Here is a 15299-nt window from a genome sequence, read left to right as displayed (position 1 = left end):
TATAACAAAGGTTTCCCAAACCGAGAGCGAGTACAGGCTTTATAACAAAGGTTTCCCAAACCGAGAGCAGGCTTTATAACAAAGGTAAACAGGCTACTGGCTTTATAACAAAGGTTTCCCCAAACCGAGTTTCCCAGGGACTACAGGCTTTATAACAAAGGTTTCCCAAACCGAGAGCGACTACAGGCTTTATAACAAAGGTTTCCCAAACCGAGAGCGACTACAGGCTTTATAACAAAGGTTTCCCAAACCGAGAGCGACTACAGGCTTTATAACAAAGGTTTCCCAAACCGAGAGCGACTACAGGCTTTATAACAAAGGTTTCCCAAACCGAGAGCGACTACAGGCTTTATAACAAAGGTTTCCAAACCGAGAGCGACTACAGGCCTTATAACAAATGTTTCCCAAACCGAGAGCGAGTACAGGCTTTATAACAAAGGTTTCCAAACCGAGAGCGACTACAGGCCTTATAACAAAGGTTTCCAAACCGAGAGCGAGTATTGGCCAAACCGAGAGCGAGTACAGGCTTTATAACAAAGGTTTCCCAAACCGAGAGCGAGTACTGGCTTTATAACAAAGGTTTCCAAACCGAGAGCGAGTACAGGCCTTATAACAAAGGTTTCCCAAACCGAGAGCGAGTACAGGCTTTATAACAAAGGTTTCCAAACCGAGAGCGAGTACAGGCCTTATAACAAAGGTTTCCCAAACCGAGAGCGACTACAGGCCTTATAACAAAGGTTTCCCAAACCGAGAGCGAGTACTGGCTTTATAACAAAGGTTTCCAAACCGAGAGCGAGTACAGGCTTTATAACAAAGGTTTCCCAAACCGAGAGCGAGTACAGGCTTTATAACAAAGGTTTCCCAAACCGAGAGCGACTACAGGCCTTATAACAAAGGTTTCCAAACCGAGAGCGACTACAGGCCTTATAACAAAGGTTTCCCAAACTGAGAGCGACTACAGGCTTTATAACAAAGGTTTCCAAACCGAGAGCGACTACAGGCCTTATAACAAAGGTTTCCAAACCGAGAGCGAGTACAGGCTTTATAACAAAGGTTTCCCAAACCGAGAGCGAGTACAGGCTTTATAACAAAGGTTTCCAAACCGAGGCTTTATAACAAAGGTTTCCAAACAGGCTTTATAACAAAGGTTTCCCAAACCGAGAGCGAAAGTACAGGCCAAACCGAGAGCGAGTACAGGCTTTATAACAAAGGTTTCCCAAACCGAGAGCGACTACAGGCCTTATAACAAAGGTTTCCCAAACCGAGAGCGACTACAGGCCTTATAACAAAGGTTTCCCAAACCGAGAGCGAGTACAGGCTTTATAACAAAGGTTCCCAAACCGAGAGCGACTACAGTACAGGCTTTATAACAAAGGTTTCCAAACCGAGAGCTTTATAGAGTACAGGCCTTATAACAAAGGTTTCCCAAACCGAGAGCGAGTACAGGCCTTATAACAAAGGTTTCCAAACCGAGAGCGACTACAGGCTTTATAACAAAGGTTTCCCAAACCGAGAGCGAGTACAGGCCTTATAACAAAGGTTTCCAAACCGAGAGCGAGTACAGGCTTTATAACAAAGGTTTCCAAACCGAGAGCGAGTACAGGCCTTATAACAAAGGTTTCCAAACCGAGAGCGAGTACAGGCTTTATAACAAAGGTTTCCCAAACCGAGAGCGACTACAGGCTTTATAACAAAGGTTTCCCAAACCGAGAGCGACTACAGGCTTTATAACAAAGGTTTCCCAAACCGAGAGCGACTACAGGCTTTATAACAAAGGTTTCCCAAACCGAGAGCGACTACAGGCTTTATAACAAAGGTTTCCCAAACCGATAACAAGGTTTCCCCAAACCGAGCGACTACAGGCTTTATAACAAAGGTTTCCCAAACCGAGAGCGACTACAGGCTTTATAACAAAGGTTTCCCAAACCGAGAGCGACTACAGGCCTTATAACAAATGTTTCCCAAACCGAGAGCGAGTACAGGCTTTATAACAAAGGTTTCCAAACCGAGAGCGACTACAGGCCTTATAACAAAGGTTTCCAAACCGAGAGCGTGTATTGGCCAAACCGAGAGCGACTACAGGCTTTATAACAAAGGTTTCCCAAACCGAGAGCGACTACAGGCTTTATAACAAAGGTTTCCCAAACCGAGAGCGACTACAGGCCTTATAACAAAGGTTTCCAAACCGAGAGCGACTACAGGCCTTATAACAAAGGTTTCCCAAACTGAGAGCGACTACAGGCTTTATAACAAAGGTTTCCAAACCGAGAGCGACTACAGGCCTTATAACAAAGGTTTCCAAACCGAGAGCGAGTACAGGCTTTATAACAAAGGTTTAAACCGAACAAAGGTTTCCCAAACCGAGAGCGAGTACAGGCTTTATAACAAAGGTTTCCCAAACCGAGAGCGAGTACAGGCTTTATAACAAAGGTTTCCCAAACCGAGATAACAAAGCCCAAGTACAGGCCAAACCGAGAGCGAGTACAGGCTTTATAACAAAGGTTTCCCCAAAACCGGAGGTTTCGAGTACAGGCCTTATAACAAAGGTTTCCAAACCGAGAGCGAGTACAGGCCTTATAACAAAGGTTTCCCAAACCGAGAGCGAGTACAGGCTTTATAACAAAGGTTTCCCAAACCGAGAGCGAGTACAGGCTTTATAACAAAGGTTTCCAAACCGAGAGCGAGTACAGGCCTTATAACAAAGGTTTCCCAAACCGAGAGCGAGTACAGGCCTTATAACAAAGGTTTCCAAACCGAGAGCGACTACAGGCTTTATAACAAAGGTTTCCCAAACCGAGAGGTTTCCCAAACCGAGTACAGGCCTTATAACAAGGTTTCCAAACCGAGAGCCAAACCGAGTACAGGCTTTATAACAAAGGTTTCCAAACCGAGAGCGAGTACAGGCCTTATAACAAAGGTTTCCAAACCGAGAGCGAGTACAGGCTTTATAACAAAGGTTTCCCAAACCGAGAGCGACTACAGGCTTTATAACAAACAAAGGTTTCCAAACCGAGAGCGACTACAGGCTTTATAACAAAGGTTTCCCAAACCGAGAGCGACTACAGGCTTTATAACAAAGGTTTCCCAAACCGAGAGCGACTACAGGCTTTATAACAAAGGTTTCCCAAACCGAGAGCTTTATAACAAGACTACAGGCTTTATAACAAAGGTTTCCAAACCGAGAGCGACTACAGGCTTTATAACAAAGGTTTCCAAACCGAGAGCGACTACAGGCCTTATAACAAATGTTTCCCAAACCGAGAGCGAGTACAGGCTTTATAACAAAGGTTTCCAAACCGAGAGCGACTACAGGCCTTATAACAAAGGTTTCCAAACCGAGAGCGAGTACAGGCTTGGCCAAACCGAGAGCGAGTACAGGCTTTATAACAAAGGTTTCCCAAACCGAGAGCGAGTACTGGCTTTATAACAAAGGTTTCCAAACCGAGAGCGAGTACAGGCCTTATAACAAAGGTTTCCCAAACCGAGAGCGAGTACAGGCTTTATAACAAAGGTTTCCAAACCGAGAGCGAGTACAGGCCTTATAACAAAGGTTTCCCAAACCGAGAGCGACTACAGGCCTTATAACAAAGGTTTCCCAAACCGAGAGCGAGTACTGGCTTTATAACAAAGGTTTCCAAACCGAGAGCGAGTACAGGCTTTATAACAAAGGTTTCCCATACCGAGAGCGAGTACAGGCTTTATAACAAAGGTTTCCCAAACCGAGAGCGACTACAGGCCTTATAACAAAGGTTTCCAAACCGAGAGCGACTACAGGCCTTATAACAAAGGTTTCCCAAACTGAGAGCGACTACAGGCTTTATAACAAAGGTTTCCAAACCGAGAGCGACTACAGGCCTTATAACAAAGGTTTCCAAACCGAGAGCGAGTACAGGCTTTATAACAAAGGTTTCCCAAACCGAGAGCGAGTACAGGCTTTATAACAAAGGTTTCCCAAACCGAGAGCGAGTACAGGCTTTATAACAAAGGTTTCCCAAACCGAGAGCGAGTACAGGCCAAACCGAGAGCGAGTACAGGCTTTATAACAAAGGTTTCCCAAACCGAGAGCGAGTACAGGCCTTATAACAAAGGTTTCCCAAACCGAGAGCGAGGACAGGCCTTATAACAAAGGTTTCCAAACCGAGAGCGAGTACAGGCTTTATAACAAAGGTTCCCAAACCGAGAGCGAGTACAGGCTTTATAACAAAGGTTTCCAAACCGAGAGCGAGTACAGGCCTTATAACAAAGGTTTCCCAAACCGAGAGCGAGTACAGGCCTTATAACAAAGGTTTCCAAACCGAGAGCGACTACAGGCTTTATAACAAAGGTTTCCCAAACCGAGAGCGAGTACAGGCCTTATAACAAAGGTTTCCAAACCGAGAGCGAGTACAGGCTTTATAACAAAGGTTTCCAAACCGAGAGCGAGTACAGGCCTTATAACAAAGGTTTCCCAAACCGAGAGCGACTACAGGCCTTATAACAAAGGTTTCCCAAACCGAGAGCGAGTACTGGCTTTATAACAAAGGTTTCCAAACCGAGAGCGAGTACAGGCCTTATAACAAAGGTTTCCCAAACCGAGAGTGAGTACAGGCTTTATAACAAAGGTTTCCAAACCGAGAGCGACTACAGGCCTTATAACAAAGGTTTCCCAAACCGAGAGCGAGTACAGGCTTTATAACAAAGGTTTCCCAAACCGAGAGCGACTACAGGCCTTATAACAAAGGTTTCCAAACCGAGAGCGACTACAGGCCTTATAACAAAGGTTTCCAAACCGAGAGCGACTACAGGCCTTATAACAAAGGTTTCCCAAACCGAGAGCGACTACAGGCTTTATAACAAAGGTTTCCAAACCGAGAGCGACTACAGGCCTTATAACAAAGGTTTCCAAACCGAGAGCGAGTACAGGCTTTATAACAAAGGTTTCCCAAACCTAGAGCGAGTACAGGCTTTATAACAAAGGTTTCCCAAACCGAGAGCGAGTACAGGCTTTATAACAAAGGTTTCCCAAACCGAGAGCGAGTACAGGCCTTATAACAAAGGTTTCCAAACCGAGAGCGAGTACAGGCCTTATAACAAAGGTTTCCAAACCGAGAGCGAGTACAGGCCTTATAACAAAGGTTTCCCAAACCGAGAGCGAGTACAGGCCTTATAACAAAGGTTTCCAAACCGAGAGCGAGTACAGGCTTTATAACAAAGGTTTCCAAACCGAGAGCGAGTACAGGCTTTATAACAAAGGTTTCCAAACTGAGAGCGAGTACAGGCCTTATAACAAAGGTTTCCAAACCGAGAGCGAGTACAGGCCTTATAACAAAGGTTTCCAAACTGAGAGCGAGTACAGGCTTTATAACAAAGGTTTCCAAACCGAGAGCGAGTACAGGCCTTATAACAAAGGTTTCCAAACCGAGAGCGAGTACAGGCTTTATAACAAAGGTTTCCCAAACCGAGAGCGAGTACAGGCTTTATAACAAAGGTTTCCCAAACCGAGAGCGAGTACAGGCCTTATAACAAAGGTTTCCAAACTGAGAGCGAGTACAGGCTTTATAACAAAGGTTTCCAAACCGAGAGCGAGTACAGGCTAAACCGAGAGCGAGTACGGGCTTTATAACAAAGGTTGCCAAACTGAGAGCGAGTACAGGCTTTATAACAAAGGTTTCCAAACCGAGAGTGAGTACAGGCTAAACCGAGAGCGAGTACGGGCCAAACCGAGAGCGAGTACAGGCTAAACCGAGAGCGAGTACGGGCCAAACCGAGAGCGAGTACAGACCAAACCGAGAGCGAGTACAGGCCAAACCAAGAGCGAGTACGGGCCAAACCGAGAGCGAGTACAGGGCAAAACAAACCGAAAGGACATTGTAACGGTCGTCGTATGAAGGAGAAGAGGAGGACTAAGGTGCAGCGTCGTATGTGTCCATATTTATTCAAATGAACACGGAAATAACAAAAATAACAAAGAGAAACGACCGAAAACTGTTCTGGCTGGTGCTGACACACAACAGGAAACAGTTCTGGCTGGTGCAGACACACAACAGGAAACAGTTCTGGCTGGTGCAGACACACAACAGGAAACAGTTCTGGCTGGTGCAGATACACAACAGGAAACAGTTCTGGCTGGTGCAGACACACAACAGGAAACAGTTCTGGCTGGTGCAGACACACAACAGAAAACAGTTCTGGCTGGGGCAGACACACAACAGGAAACAGTTCTGGCTGGTGCAGACACACAACAGGAAACAGTTCTGGCTGGGGCAGACACACAACAGAAAACAGTTCTGGCTGGTGCAGACACACAACAGGAAACAGTTCTGGCTGGTGCAGACACACAACAGGAAACAGTTCTGGCTGGGGCAGACACACAACAGGAAACAGTTCTGGCTGGGGCAGACACACAACAGGAAACAGTTCTGGCTGGTGCAGACACACAACAGAAAACAGTTCTGGCTGGGGCAGACACACAACAGGAAACAGTTCTGGCTGGGGCAGACACACAACAGGAAACAGTTCTGGCTGGGGCAGACACACAACAGGAAACAGTTCTGGCTGGGGCAGACACACAACAGGAAACAGTTCTGGCTGGGGCAGACACACAACAGGAAACAGTTCTGGCTGGTGCAGACACACAACAGAAAACAGAAAACAATCACCCACAAATCAAAAGTCAAACCAGGCTACCTAAATATGGTTCTCAATCAGGGACAACGATAAACAGCTGCCTCTGATTGAGAACCATACCAGGCCGAAACACAGAAATCCCAAAACATAGAAAAAGGAACATAGACAACCCACCCAAGTCACGCCCTGACATACTAAAGAACTAAGGACATGACAAAAGGCTCGACCATTGAAGGTCGAAGACGAGCTGCCTCCCCGATCCGTCTCAATTTGAACATGATGAAGCACGACTGACAGTTAAATTGGTACAGCACGGTACTGTATTCTGTAGGGTGTAGATACAGTACCGTTTGAAATACAGGAATTTTCCCACAATGCACCATCACTGACAGTAAAACGTTTCAGAGATGTTTACTGTTGATAGTGCCTACAAATACCATATAAGTAACAGTGTAAGTAACAGTTTTCCGTGACAGTGTAACTTATGAATGTCTCATAAGCTTTAGTTCAACTGTTGTAGCCGATAAGAAGACAAAATATCAGTTTGTTTTCCTCTATTGTTTGTAAACAATGTAATTGCAAACAAACACTGTATACAGTGGCAAGAAAACGCAGTTCATTTTCTCAGAAAATAATAGAGAGCGTTAGTCTTTTCACCGCTACCAGCGATCAGAGTTTAACCACCAAAGTCACAATATATTTAAAATAATCATTTTGATATCATGGATGGTCGGTCCTGGATTTGTTAGCATTTTACCAAAACAGTGGTACCAGCTTTATTATTGTTTGAACTGCAGATTGCTCTTTTAAGTACACATTTAACTAGGCAAGTCAGTTAAGAGCAAATTCTTATTTACAATGACATCCTACCAGGGAACACTGGGGTTAACTGCCTTGTTCAGGGGAAGAACGACAGATTTTTACCTTGTCAGCAACCTTTTCTGTTACTGGTCCAACGCTCTAACCACTAGGCTACCTGCCGCCCCTACACTCTAACCACTAGGCTACCTGCCGCCCCTACACTCTAACCACTAGTCTACCTGCCGTCCCTACACTCTAACCACTAGGCTACCTGCCGCCCCTACACTCTAACCACTAGTCAACCTGCCGTCCCTACACTCTAACCACTAGTCTACCTGCCGTCCCTACACTCTAACCACTAGGCTACCTGCCGTCCCTACACTCTAACCACTAGTCAACCTGCCGTCCCTACACTCTAACCACTAGTCTACCTGCCGTACCTACACTCTAACCACTAGGCTACCTGCCGCCCCTACACTCTAACCACTAGGCTACCTGCCGTCCCTACACTCTAACCACTAGGCTACCCTACCTCCTCTACATTCTAACCACTAGGCTGCCCTACCTCCTCTACACTCTAACCACTAGGCTACCCTACCTCCTCTACACTCTAACCACTAGGCTACCTGCCGCCCCTACACTCTAACCACTAGGCTACCTGCCGCCCCTACACTCTAACCACTAGTCTACCTGCCGTCCCTACACTCTAACCACTAGGCTACCTGCCGCCCCTACACTCTAACCACTAGTCAACCTGCCGTCCCTACACTCTAACCACTAGTCTACCTGCCGTCCCTACACTCTAACCACTAGGCTACCTGCCGTCCCTACACTCTAACCACTAGTCAACCTGCCGTCCCTACACTCTAACCACTAGTCTACCTGCCGTACCTACACTCTAACCACTAGGCTACCTGCCGTCCCTACACTCTAACCACTAGTCTACCTGCCGTCCCTACACTCTAACCACTAGGCTGTTTCCAAGATAATTGTGTAGTTTAGTGTGTGTAGCCTTGGAGTGATTATGTTAATTCACTGAGGTTCGCTAGCCAGCTATTTGTCGTCCTTAACGTAGGAGACTCTGCTAGCTAGCCAACAGCTAACAGCTAGCCAACGTCTACTGTTTCGAATTCAATCACCGGTCAGGTAGTATCACATTTTCATTTCATTACAGTACAACGGTTTGATTTGTTTGATCGTAGCTAGCTACATAGCCGTCTTTGTTTCAAAGATAATTGTGTAGTCTAGACCGATTTCCTAGGTTAGCTAGCCAGCTATTGTCGTTCTTTTAACTCAACGTAACGTAAACAACACTGCTAGCTAGCCAGCTAGCCCCCGAATAGCAGCACTGTAGAATTATTACACTCAACGGAACGACTTGATTAGTGTAGTGTCAACAACGCAGCTACTGCCAGCTAGCCTACTTTAGCAGTACTGTATCATTTTAATCATTTTAGTCAATAAGATTCTTGCTACGTAAGCTTAACTTTCTGAACATTCGAGACGTGTAGTCCGCTTGTCATTCCAATTTCCTTGCATTAGCGTAGCCTTTTCTGTAGCCTGTCAACTATGTGTCTGTCTATCCCTGTTCTCTCCTCTCTGCACAGATCATACAAACGCTCCACACCGCGTGGCCGCGACCACCCTAACCTGGTGGTCCCAGCGTACGACCCACGTGGAGTTCCAGGTCTCTGGTAGCCTCTGGAACTGCCAATCTGCGGCCAACAAGGCAGAGTTCATCTCAGCCTATGCCTCCCTCCAGTCCCTTGACTTCTGGCACTGACGGAAACATGGATCACCACAGATAACACTGCTACTCCTACTGCTCTCTCCTCGTCCGCCCACGTGTTCTCGCACACCCCGAGAGCTTCTGGTCAGCGGGGTGGTGGCACCGGATCCTCATCTCTCCCAAGTGGTCTTTCTCTCTTTCTCCCTTACCCATCTGTCTATTGCCTCCTTTGAATTCCATGCTGTCACAGTTACCAGCCCTTTCAAGCTTAACATCCTTATCATTTATCGCCCTCCAGGTTCCCTCGGAGAGTTCATCAATGAGCTTGATGCCTTGATAAGCTCCTTTCCTGAGGACGGCTCACCTCTCACAGTTCTGGGCGACTTTAACCTCCCCACGTCTACCTTTGACTCATTCCTCTCTGCCTCCTTCTTTCCACTCCTCTCCTCTTTTGACCTCACCCTCTCACCTTCCCCCCCCTACTCACAAGGCAGGCAATACGCTTGACCTCATCTTTACTAGATGCTGTTCTTCCACTAACCTCATTGCAACTCCCCTCCAAGTCTCCGACCACTACCTTGTATCCTTTTCCCTCTCGCTCTCATCCAACACTTCCCACACTGCCCCTACTCGGATGGTATCGCGCCGTCCCAACCTTCGCTCTCTCCCCCCCGCTACTCTCTCCTCTTCCATCCTATCTTCTCTTCCCTCTGCTCAAACTTTCTCCAACCTATCTCCTGATTCTGCCTCCTCAACCCTCCTCTCCTCCCTTACTGCATCCTTTGACTCCCTATGTCCCCCTATCCTCCAGGCCGGCTCGGTCCTCCCCTCCCCGCTCCGTGGCTCGACGACTCATTGCGAGCTCACAGAACAGGGCTCCGGGCAGCCGAGCGGAAATGGAGGAAAACTCGCCTCCCTGCGGACCTGGCATCCTTTCACTCCCTCCTCTCTACATTTTCCTCCTCTGTCTCTGCTGCTAAAGCCACTTTCTACCATTCTAAATTCCAAGCATCCGCCTCTAACCCTAGGAAGCTCTTTGCCACCTTCTCCTCCCTCCTGAATCCTCCCCCCTCCCTCCTCCCTCTCTGCAGATGACTTCGTCAACCATTTTGAAAAGAAGGTCGATGACATCCGATCCTCGTTTGCTAAGTCAAACGACACCGCTGGTTCTGCTCACACTCCCCTACCCTATGCTCTGACCTCTTTCTCCCCTCTCTCTCCAGATGAAATCTCGCGTCTTGTAACGGCCGGCCGCCCAACAACCTGCCCGCTTGACCCTATCCCCTCCTCTCTTCTCCAGACCATTTCCGGAGACCTTCTCCCTTACCTCACCTCGCTCATCAACTCATCCCTGACCGCTGGCTACGTCCCTCCCGTCTTCAAGAGAGCGAGAGTTGCACCCCCTTCTGAAAAAACCTACACTCGATCCCTCCGATGTCAACAACTACAGACCAGTATCCCTTCTCTCTTTTCTCTCCAAAACTCTTGAGCGTGCCGTCCTTGGCCAGCTCTACCGCTATCTCTCTCAGAATGACCTTCTTGATCCAAATCAGTCAGGTTTCAAGACTAGTCATTCAACTGAGACTGCTCTTCTCTGTATCACGGAGGCGCTCCGCACTGCTAAAGCTAACTCTCTCTCCTCTGCTCTCATCCTTCTAGACCTATCGGCTGCCTTCGATACTGTGAACCATCAGATCCTCCTCTCCACCCTCTCCGAGTTGGGCATCTCCGGCGCGGCCCACGCTTGGATTGCGTCCTACCTGACAGGTCGCTCCTACCAGGTGGCGTGGCGAGAATCTGTCTCCTCACCACGCGCTCACCACTGGTGTCCCCCAGGGCTCTGTTCTAGGCCCCTCTTATTCTCGCTATACACCAAGTCACTTGGCTCTGTCATAACCTCACATGGTCTCTCCTATCATTGCTATGCAGACGACACACAATTAATCTTCTCCTTTCCCCTTCTGACCAGGTGGCGAATCGCATCTCTGCATGTCTGGCAGACATATCAGTGTGGATGACGGATCACCACCTCAAGCTGAACCTCAGCAAGACGGAGCTCCTCTTCCTCCCGGGGAAGGGACTGCCCGTTCCATGATCTCGCCATCACGGTTGACAACTCCATTGTGTCCTCCTCCCAGAGCGCTAAGAACCTTGGCGTGATCCTGGACAACACCCTGGCGTTCTCAACTAACATCAAGGCGGTGTCCCGTTCCTGTAGGTTCATGCTCTACAACATCCGCAGAGTACGACCCTGCCTCACACAGGAAGCGGCGCAGGTCCTAATCCAGGCACTTGTCATCTCCCGTCTTGATTACTGCAACTCGCTGTTGGCTGGGCTCCCCTGCCTGTGCCATTAAACCCCTACAACTCATCCAGAACGCCGCAGCCCGTCTGGTGTTCAACCTTCCCAAGTTCTCTCACGTCACCCCGCTCCTCCCGCTCTCTCCACTGGCTTCAGTTGAAGCTCGCATCCGCTACAAGACCATGGTGCTCGCCTACGGAGCTGTGAGGGGAACGGCACCTCAGTACCTCCAGGCTCTGATCAGGCCCTACACCCAAACAAGGGCACTGCGTTCATCCACCTCTGGCCTGCTCGCCTCCCTACCACTGAGGAAGTACAGTTCCCGCTCAGCCCAGTCAAAACTGTTCGCTGCTCTGGCCCCCAATGGTGGAACAAACTCCCTCACGACGCCAGGACAGCGGAGTCAATCACCACCTTCCGGAGACACCTGAAACCCCACCTCTTCAAGGAATACCTAGGATAGGGTAAGTAAGGGTAAGTAATCCTTCTCACCCCCCCTTCTCCCCCCAACAAGATTTAGATGCAAGTGGCTGTTCCACTGGTTGTCATAAGGTGTATGCACCAATTTGTAAGTCGCTCTGGATAAGAGCGTCTGCTAAATGACTTAAATGTAATGTAAATGTAAATGTAGGCTACCTGCCGCCCCTACACTCTAACCACTAGGCTACCTGCCGTCCCTACACTCTAACCACTAGTCTACCTGCCGTCCCTACACTCTAACCACTAGGCTACCTGCCGCCCCTACACTCTAACCACTAGGCTACCTGCCGCCCCTACACTCTAACCACTAGGCTACCTGCCGCCCCTACACTCTAACCACTAGGCTACCTGCCGCCCCTACACTCTAACCACTAGGCTACCTGCCGCCCCTACACTCTAACCACTAGTCTACCTGCCGTCCCTACACTCTAACCACTAGGCTACCTGCCGCCCCTACACTCTAACCACTAGGCTACCTGCCGTCCCTACACTCTAACCACTAGGCTACCCTACCTCCTCTACACTCTAACCACTAGGCTACCTGCCGTCCCTACACTCTAACCACTCGGCTACCCTACCTCCTCTACATTCTAACCACTAGGCTGCCCTACCTCCTCTACACTCTAACCACTAGGCTACCCTACCGCCCCTACACTCTAACCACTAGGCTACCCTACCGCCCCTACACTCTAACCACTAGGCTACCCTACCTCCTCTACATTCTAACCACTAGGCTACCCTACCTCCTCTACACTCTAACCACTAGGCTACCCTACCTCCTCTACACTCTAACCACTAGGCTACCCTACCTCCTCTACACTCTAACCACTAGGCTACCCTACCTCCTCTACACTCTAACCACTAGGCTACCCTACCTCCTCTACACTCTAACCACTAGGCTACCCTACCTCCTCTACACTCTAACCACTAGGCTACCCTACCTCCTCTACACTCTAACCACTAGGCTACCCTACCTCCTCTACACTCTAACCACTAGTCTACCCTACCTCCTCTACACTCTAACCACTAGGCTACCCTACCTCCTCTACACTCTAACCACTAGGCTGCCCTACCTCCTCTACACTCTAACCACTAGGCTGCCCTACCTCCTCTACACTCTAACCACTAGGCTACCCTACCTCCTCTACACTCTAACCACTAGGCTACCCTACCTCCTCTACACTCTAACCACTAGGCTACCCTACCTCCTCTACACTCTAACCACTAGGCTGCCCTACCTCCTCTACACTCTAACCACTAGGCTACCCTACCTCCTCTACACTCTAACCACTAGGCTACCCTACCTCCTCTACACTCTAACCACTAGGCTACCCTACCTCCTCTACACTCTAACCACTAGGCTGCCCTACCTCCTCTACACTCTAACCACTAGGCTACCCTACCTCCTCTACACTCTAACCACTAGGCTACCCTACCTCCTCTACACTCTAACCACTAGGCTACCCTACCTCCTCTACACTCTAACCACTAGGCTACCCTACCTCCTCTACACTCTAACCACTAGGCTGCCCTACCTCCTCTACACTCTAACCACTAGGCTACCCTACCTCCTCTACACTCTAACCACTAGGCTACCCTACCTCCTCTACACTCTAACCACTAGGCTGCCCTACCTCCTCTACACTCTAACCACTAGGCTACCCTACCTCCTCTACACTCTAACCACTAGGCTACCCTACCTCCTCTACACTCTAACCACTAGGCTACCCTACCTCCTCTACACTCTAACCACTAGGCTACCCTACCTCCTCTACACTCTAACCACTAGGCTACCCTACCTCCTCTACACTCTAACCACTAGGCTGCCCTACCTCCTCTACACTCTAACCACTAGGCTACCCTACCTCCTCTACACTCTAACCACACGCATTGACCGCTTTTGTTGAATGTGTTGCCGTTGCGCTACATATTTACAAAGACTTTAGAAGAAGTGTTTGAATCACATCAACTTCGTTCAAGGTTCATTCTCTCGAATGACCTTTATGCAAAACCATTACTTTGCATTAACAGGAAAGCGATCGTTGTGTTTTCACAGGTCTGTGTAAATGTCTGTGCTGTGGCCTGGTAAAAAAGGAATGAGATACGATTCAATCAACAAATGAAACCGCTTTCCCCTGTCTTTAAACTTTCACAAGTTATTCATTTATTCTTATTTTTTTGCCGCCCTGGAAAGAGTTAGACCGAAGTACTTTTCCTTTAGTTTCACAAGCCCAGATGTTGGTGATTTCTGAAGAAGGTTTTTACTTCCAAAGGGGTTATAGCTGGTTGTTTTACCAACTTTAGTTGAATAAACCAATTAGTAAATCGTTCTGGATTAGTTACTGCTAAACTATTAAAATGTAGTAGCGGCTTTAATGGTGTGTTCTTTAGATAGTTTTATTTATTTATCATTTGAACAGAGACATATTGACATATTGACATATTGAGACATATTGACATATTGAGACATATTGAGACATATTGACATATTGACATATTGAGACATATTGAGACATATTGAGACATATTGACATATTGACATATTGAGACATATTGAGACATATTGAGACATATTGACATATTGAGACATATTGACATATTGAGACATATTGACATATTGACATATTGACATATTGACATATTGAGACATATTGACATATTGAGACATATTGACATATTGACATATTGACATATTGAGACATATTGAGACATATTGACATATTGAGACATATTGACATATTGACATATTGAGACATATTGAGACATATTGACATATTGACATATTGACATATTGACATATTGAGACATATTGAGACATATTGAGACATATTGACATATTGAGACATATTGACATATTGACACATATTGACATATTGACATATTGACATATTGACATATTGAGACATATTGACATATTGAGACATATTGACATATTGACATTGAGACATATTGACATATTGACATATTGACATATTGAGACATATTGACATATTGAGACATATTGAGACATATTGAGACACATTGACATATTGAGACATATTGACATATTGACATATTGACATATTGAGACATATTGACATATTGAGACATATTGACATATTGACATATTGAGACATATTGACATATTGAGACATATTGACATATTGAGACATATTGACATATTGACATATTGAGACATATTGAGACATATTGAGACATATTGACATATTGAGACATATTGACATATTGACATATTGACATATTGAGACATATTGACATATTGAGACATATTGAGACATATTGACATATTGAGACATATTGACATATTGACACATATTGACATATTGACATATTGACATATTGAGACATATTGACATATTGAGACATATTGACATATTGACA

At 47.0% G+C, this 15299-nt stretch overlaps 1 long non-coding RNA gene across 6 annotated transcripts; it reads right to left on the bottom strand.

Annotated features, from left to right (window-relative positions):
- Positions 1–7570: 7570 nt before the first annotated feature.
- LOC127920129 (uncharacterized) lies at positions 7571–12477 on the bottom strand. 6 transcript variants are annotated; one of them, XR_008105173.1, is made up of 5 exons: positions 12107–12477; positions 8162–8353; positions 8034–8129; positions 7711–7774; positions 7571–7678 (listed from the first exon to the last, which is right to left on the bottom strand). It is a non-coding gene; the product is annotated as an uncharacterized LOC127920129 (long non-coding RNA). The 6 variants fall into 6 exon arrangements; XR_008105170.1 differs by lacking the exon at positions 8034–8129 and having other exon boundaries at positions 7711–7902; positions 12107–12202; positions 12299–12477; XR_008105167.1 differs by lacking the exon at positions 8034–8129 and having other exon boundaries at positions 7711–7902.
- Between the last annotated feature and the right edge of the window lie 2822 nt (positions 12478–15299).

This window comes from Oncorhynchus keta, unplaced genomic scaffold (genome assembly GCF_023373465.1).
Source record: "Oncorhynchus keta strain PuntledgeMale-10-30-2019 unplaced genomic scaffold, Oket_V2 Un_contig_18468_pilon_pilon, whole genome shotgun sequence".
NCBI lineage: Eukaryota > Metazoa > Chordata > Actinopteri > Salmoniformes > Salmonidae > Oncorhynchus > Oncorhynchus keta.
The sequence above is the reverse complement of the archived record's forward strand: the minus strand, read 5'-3'. Positions and strand labels throughout refer to the sequence as shown.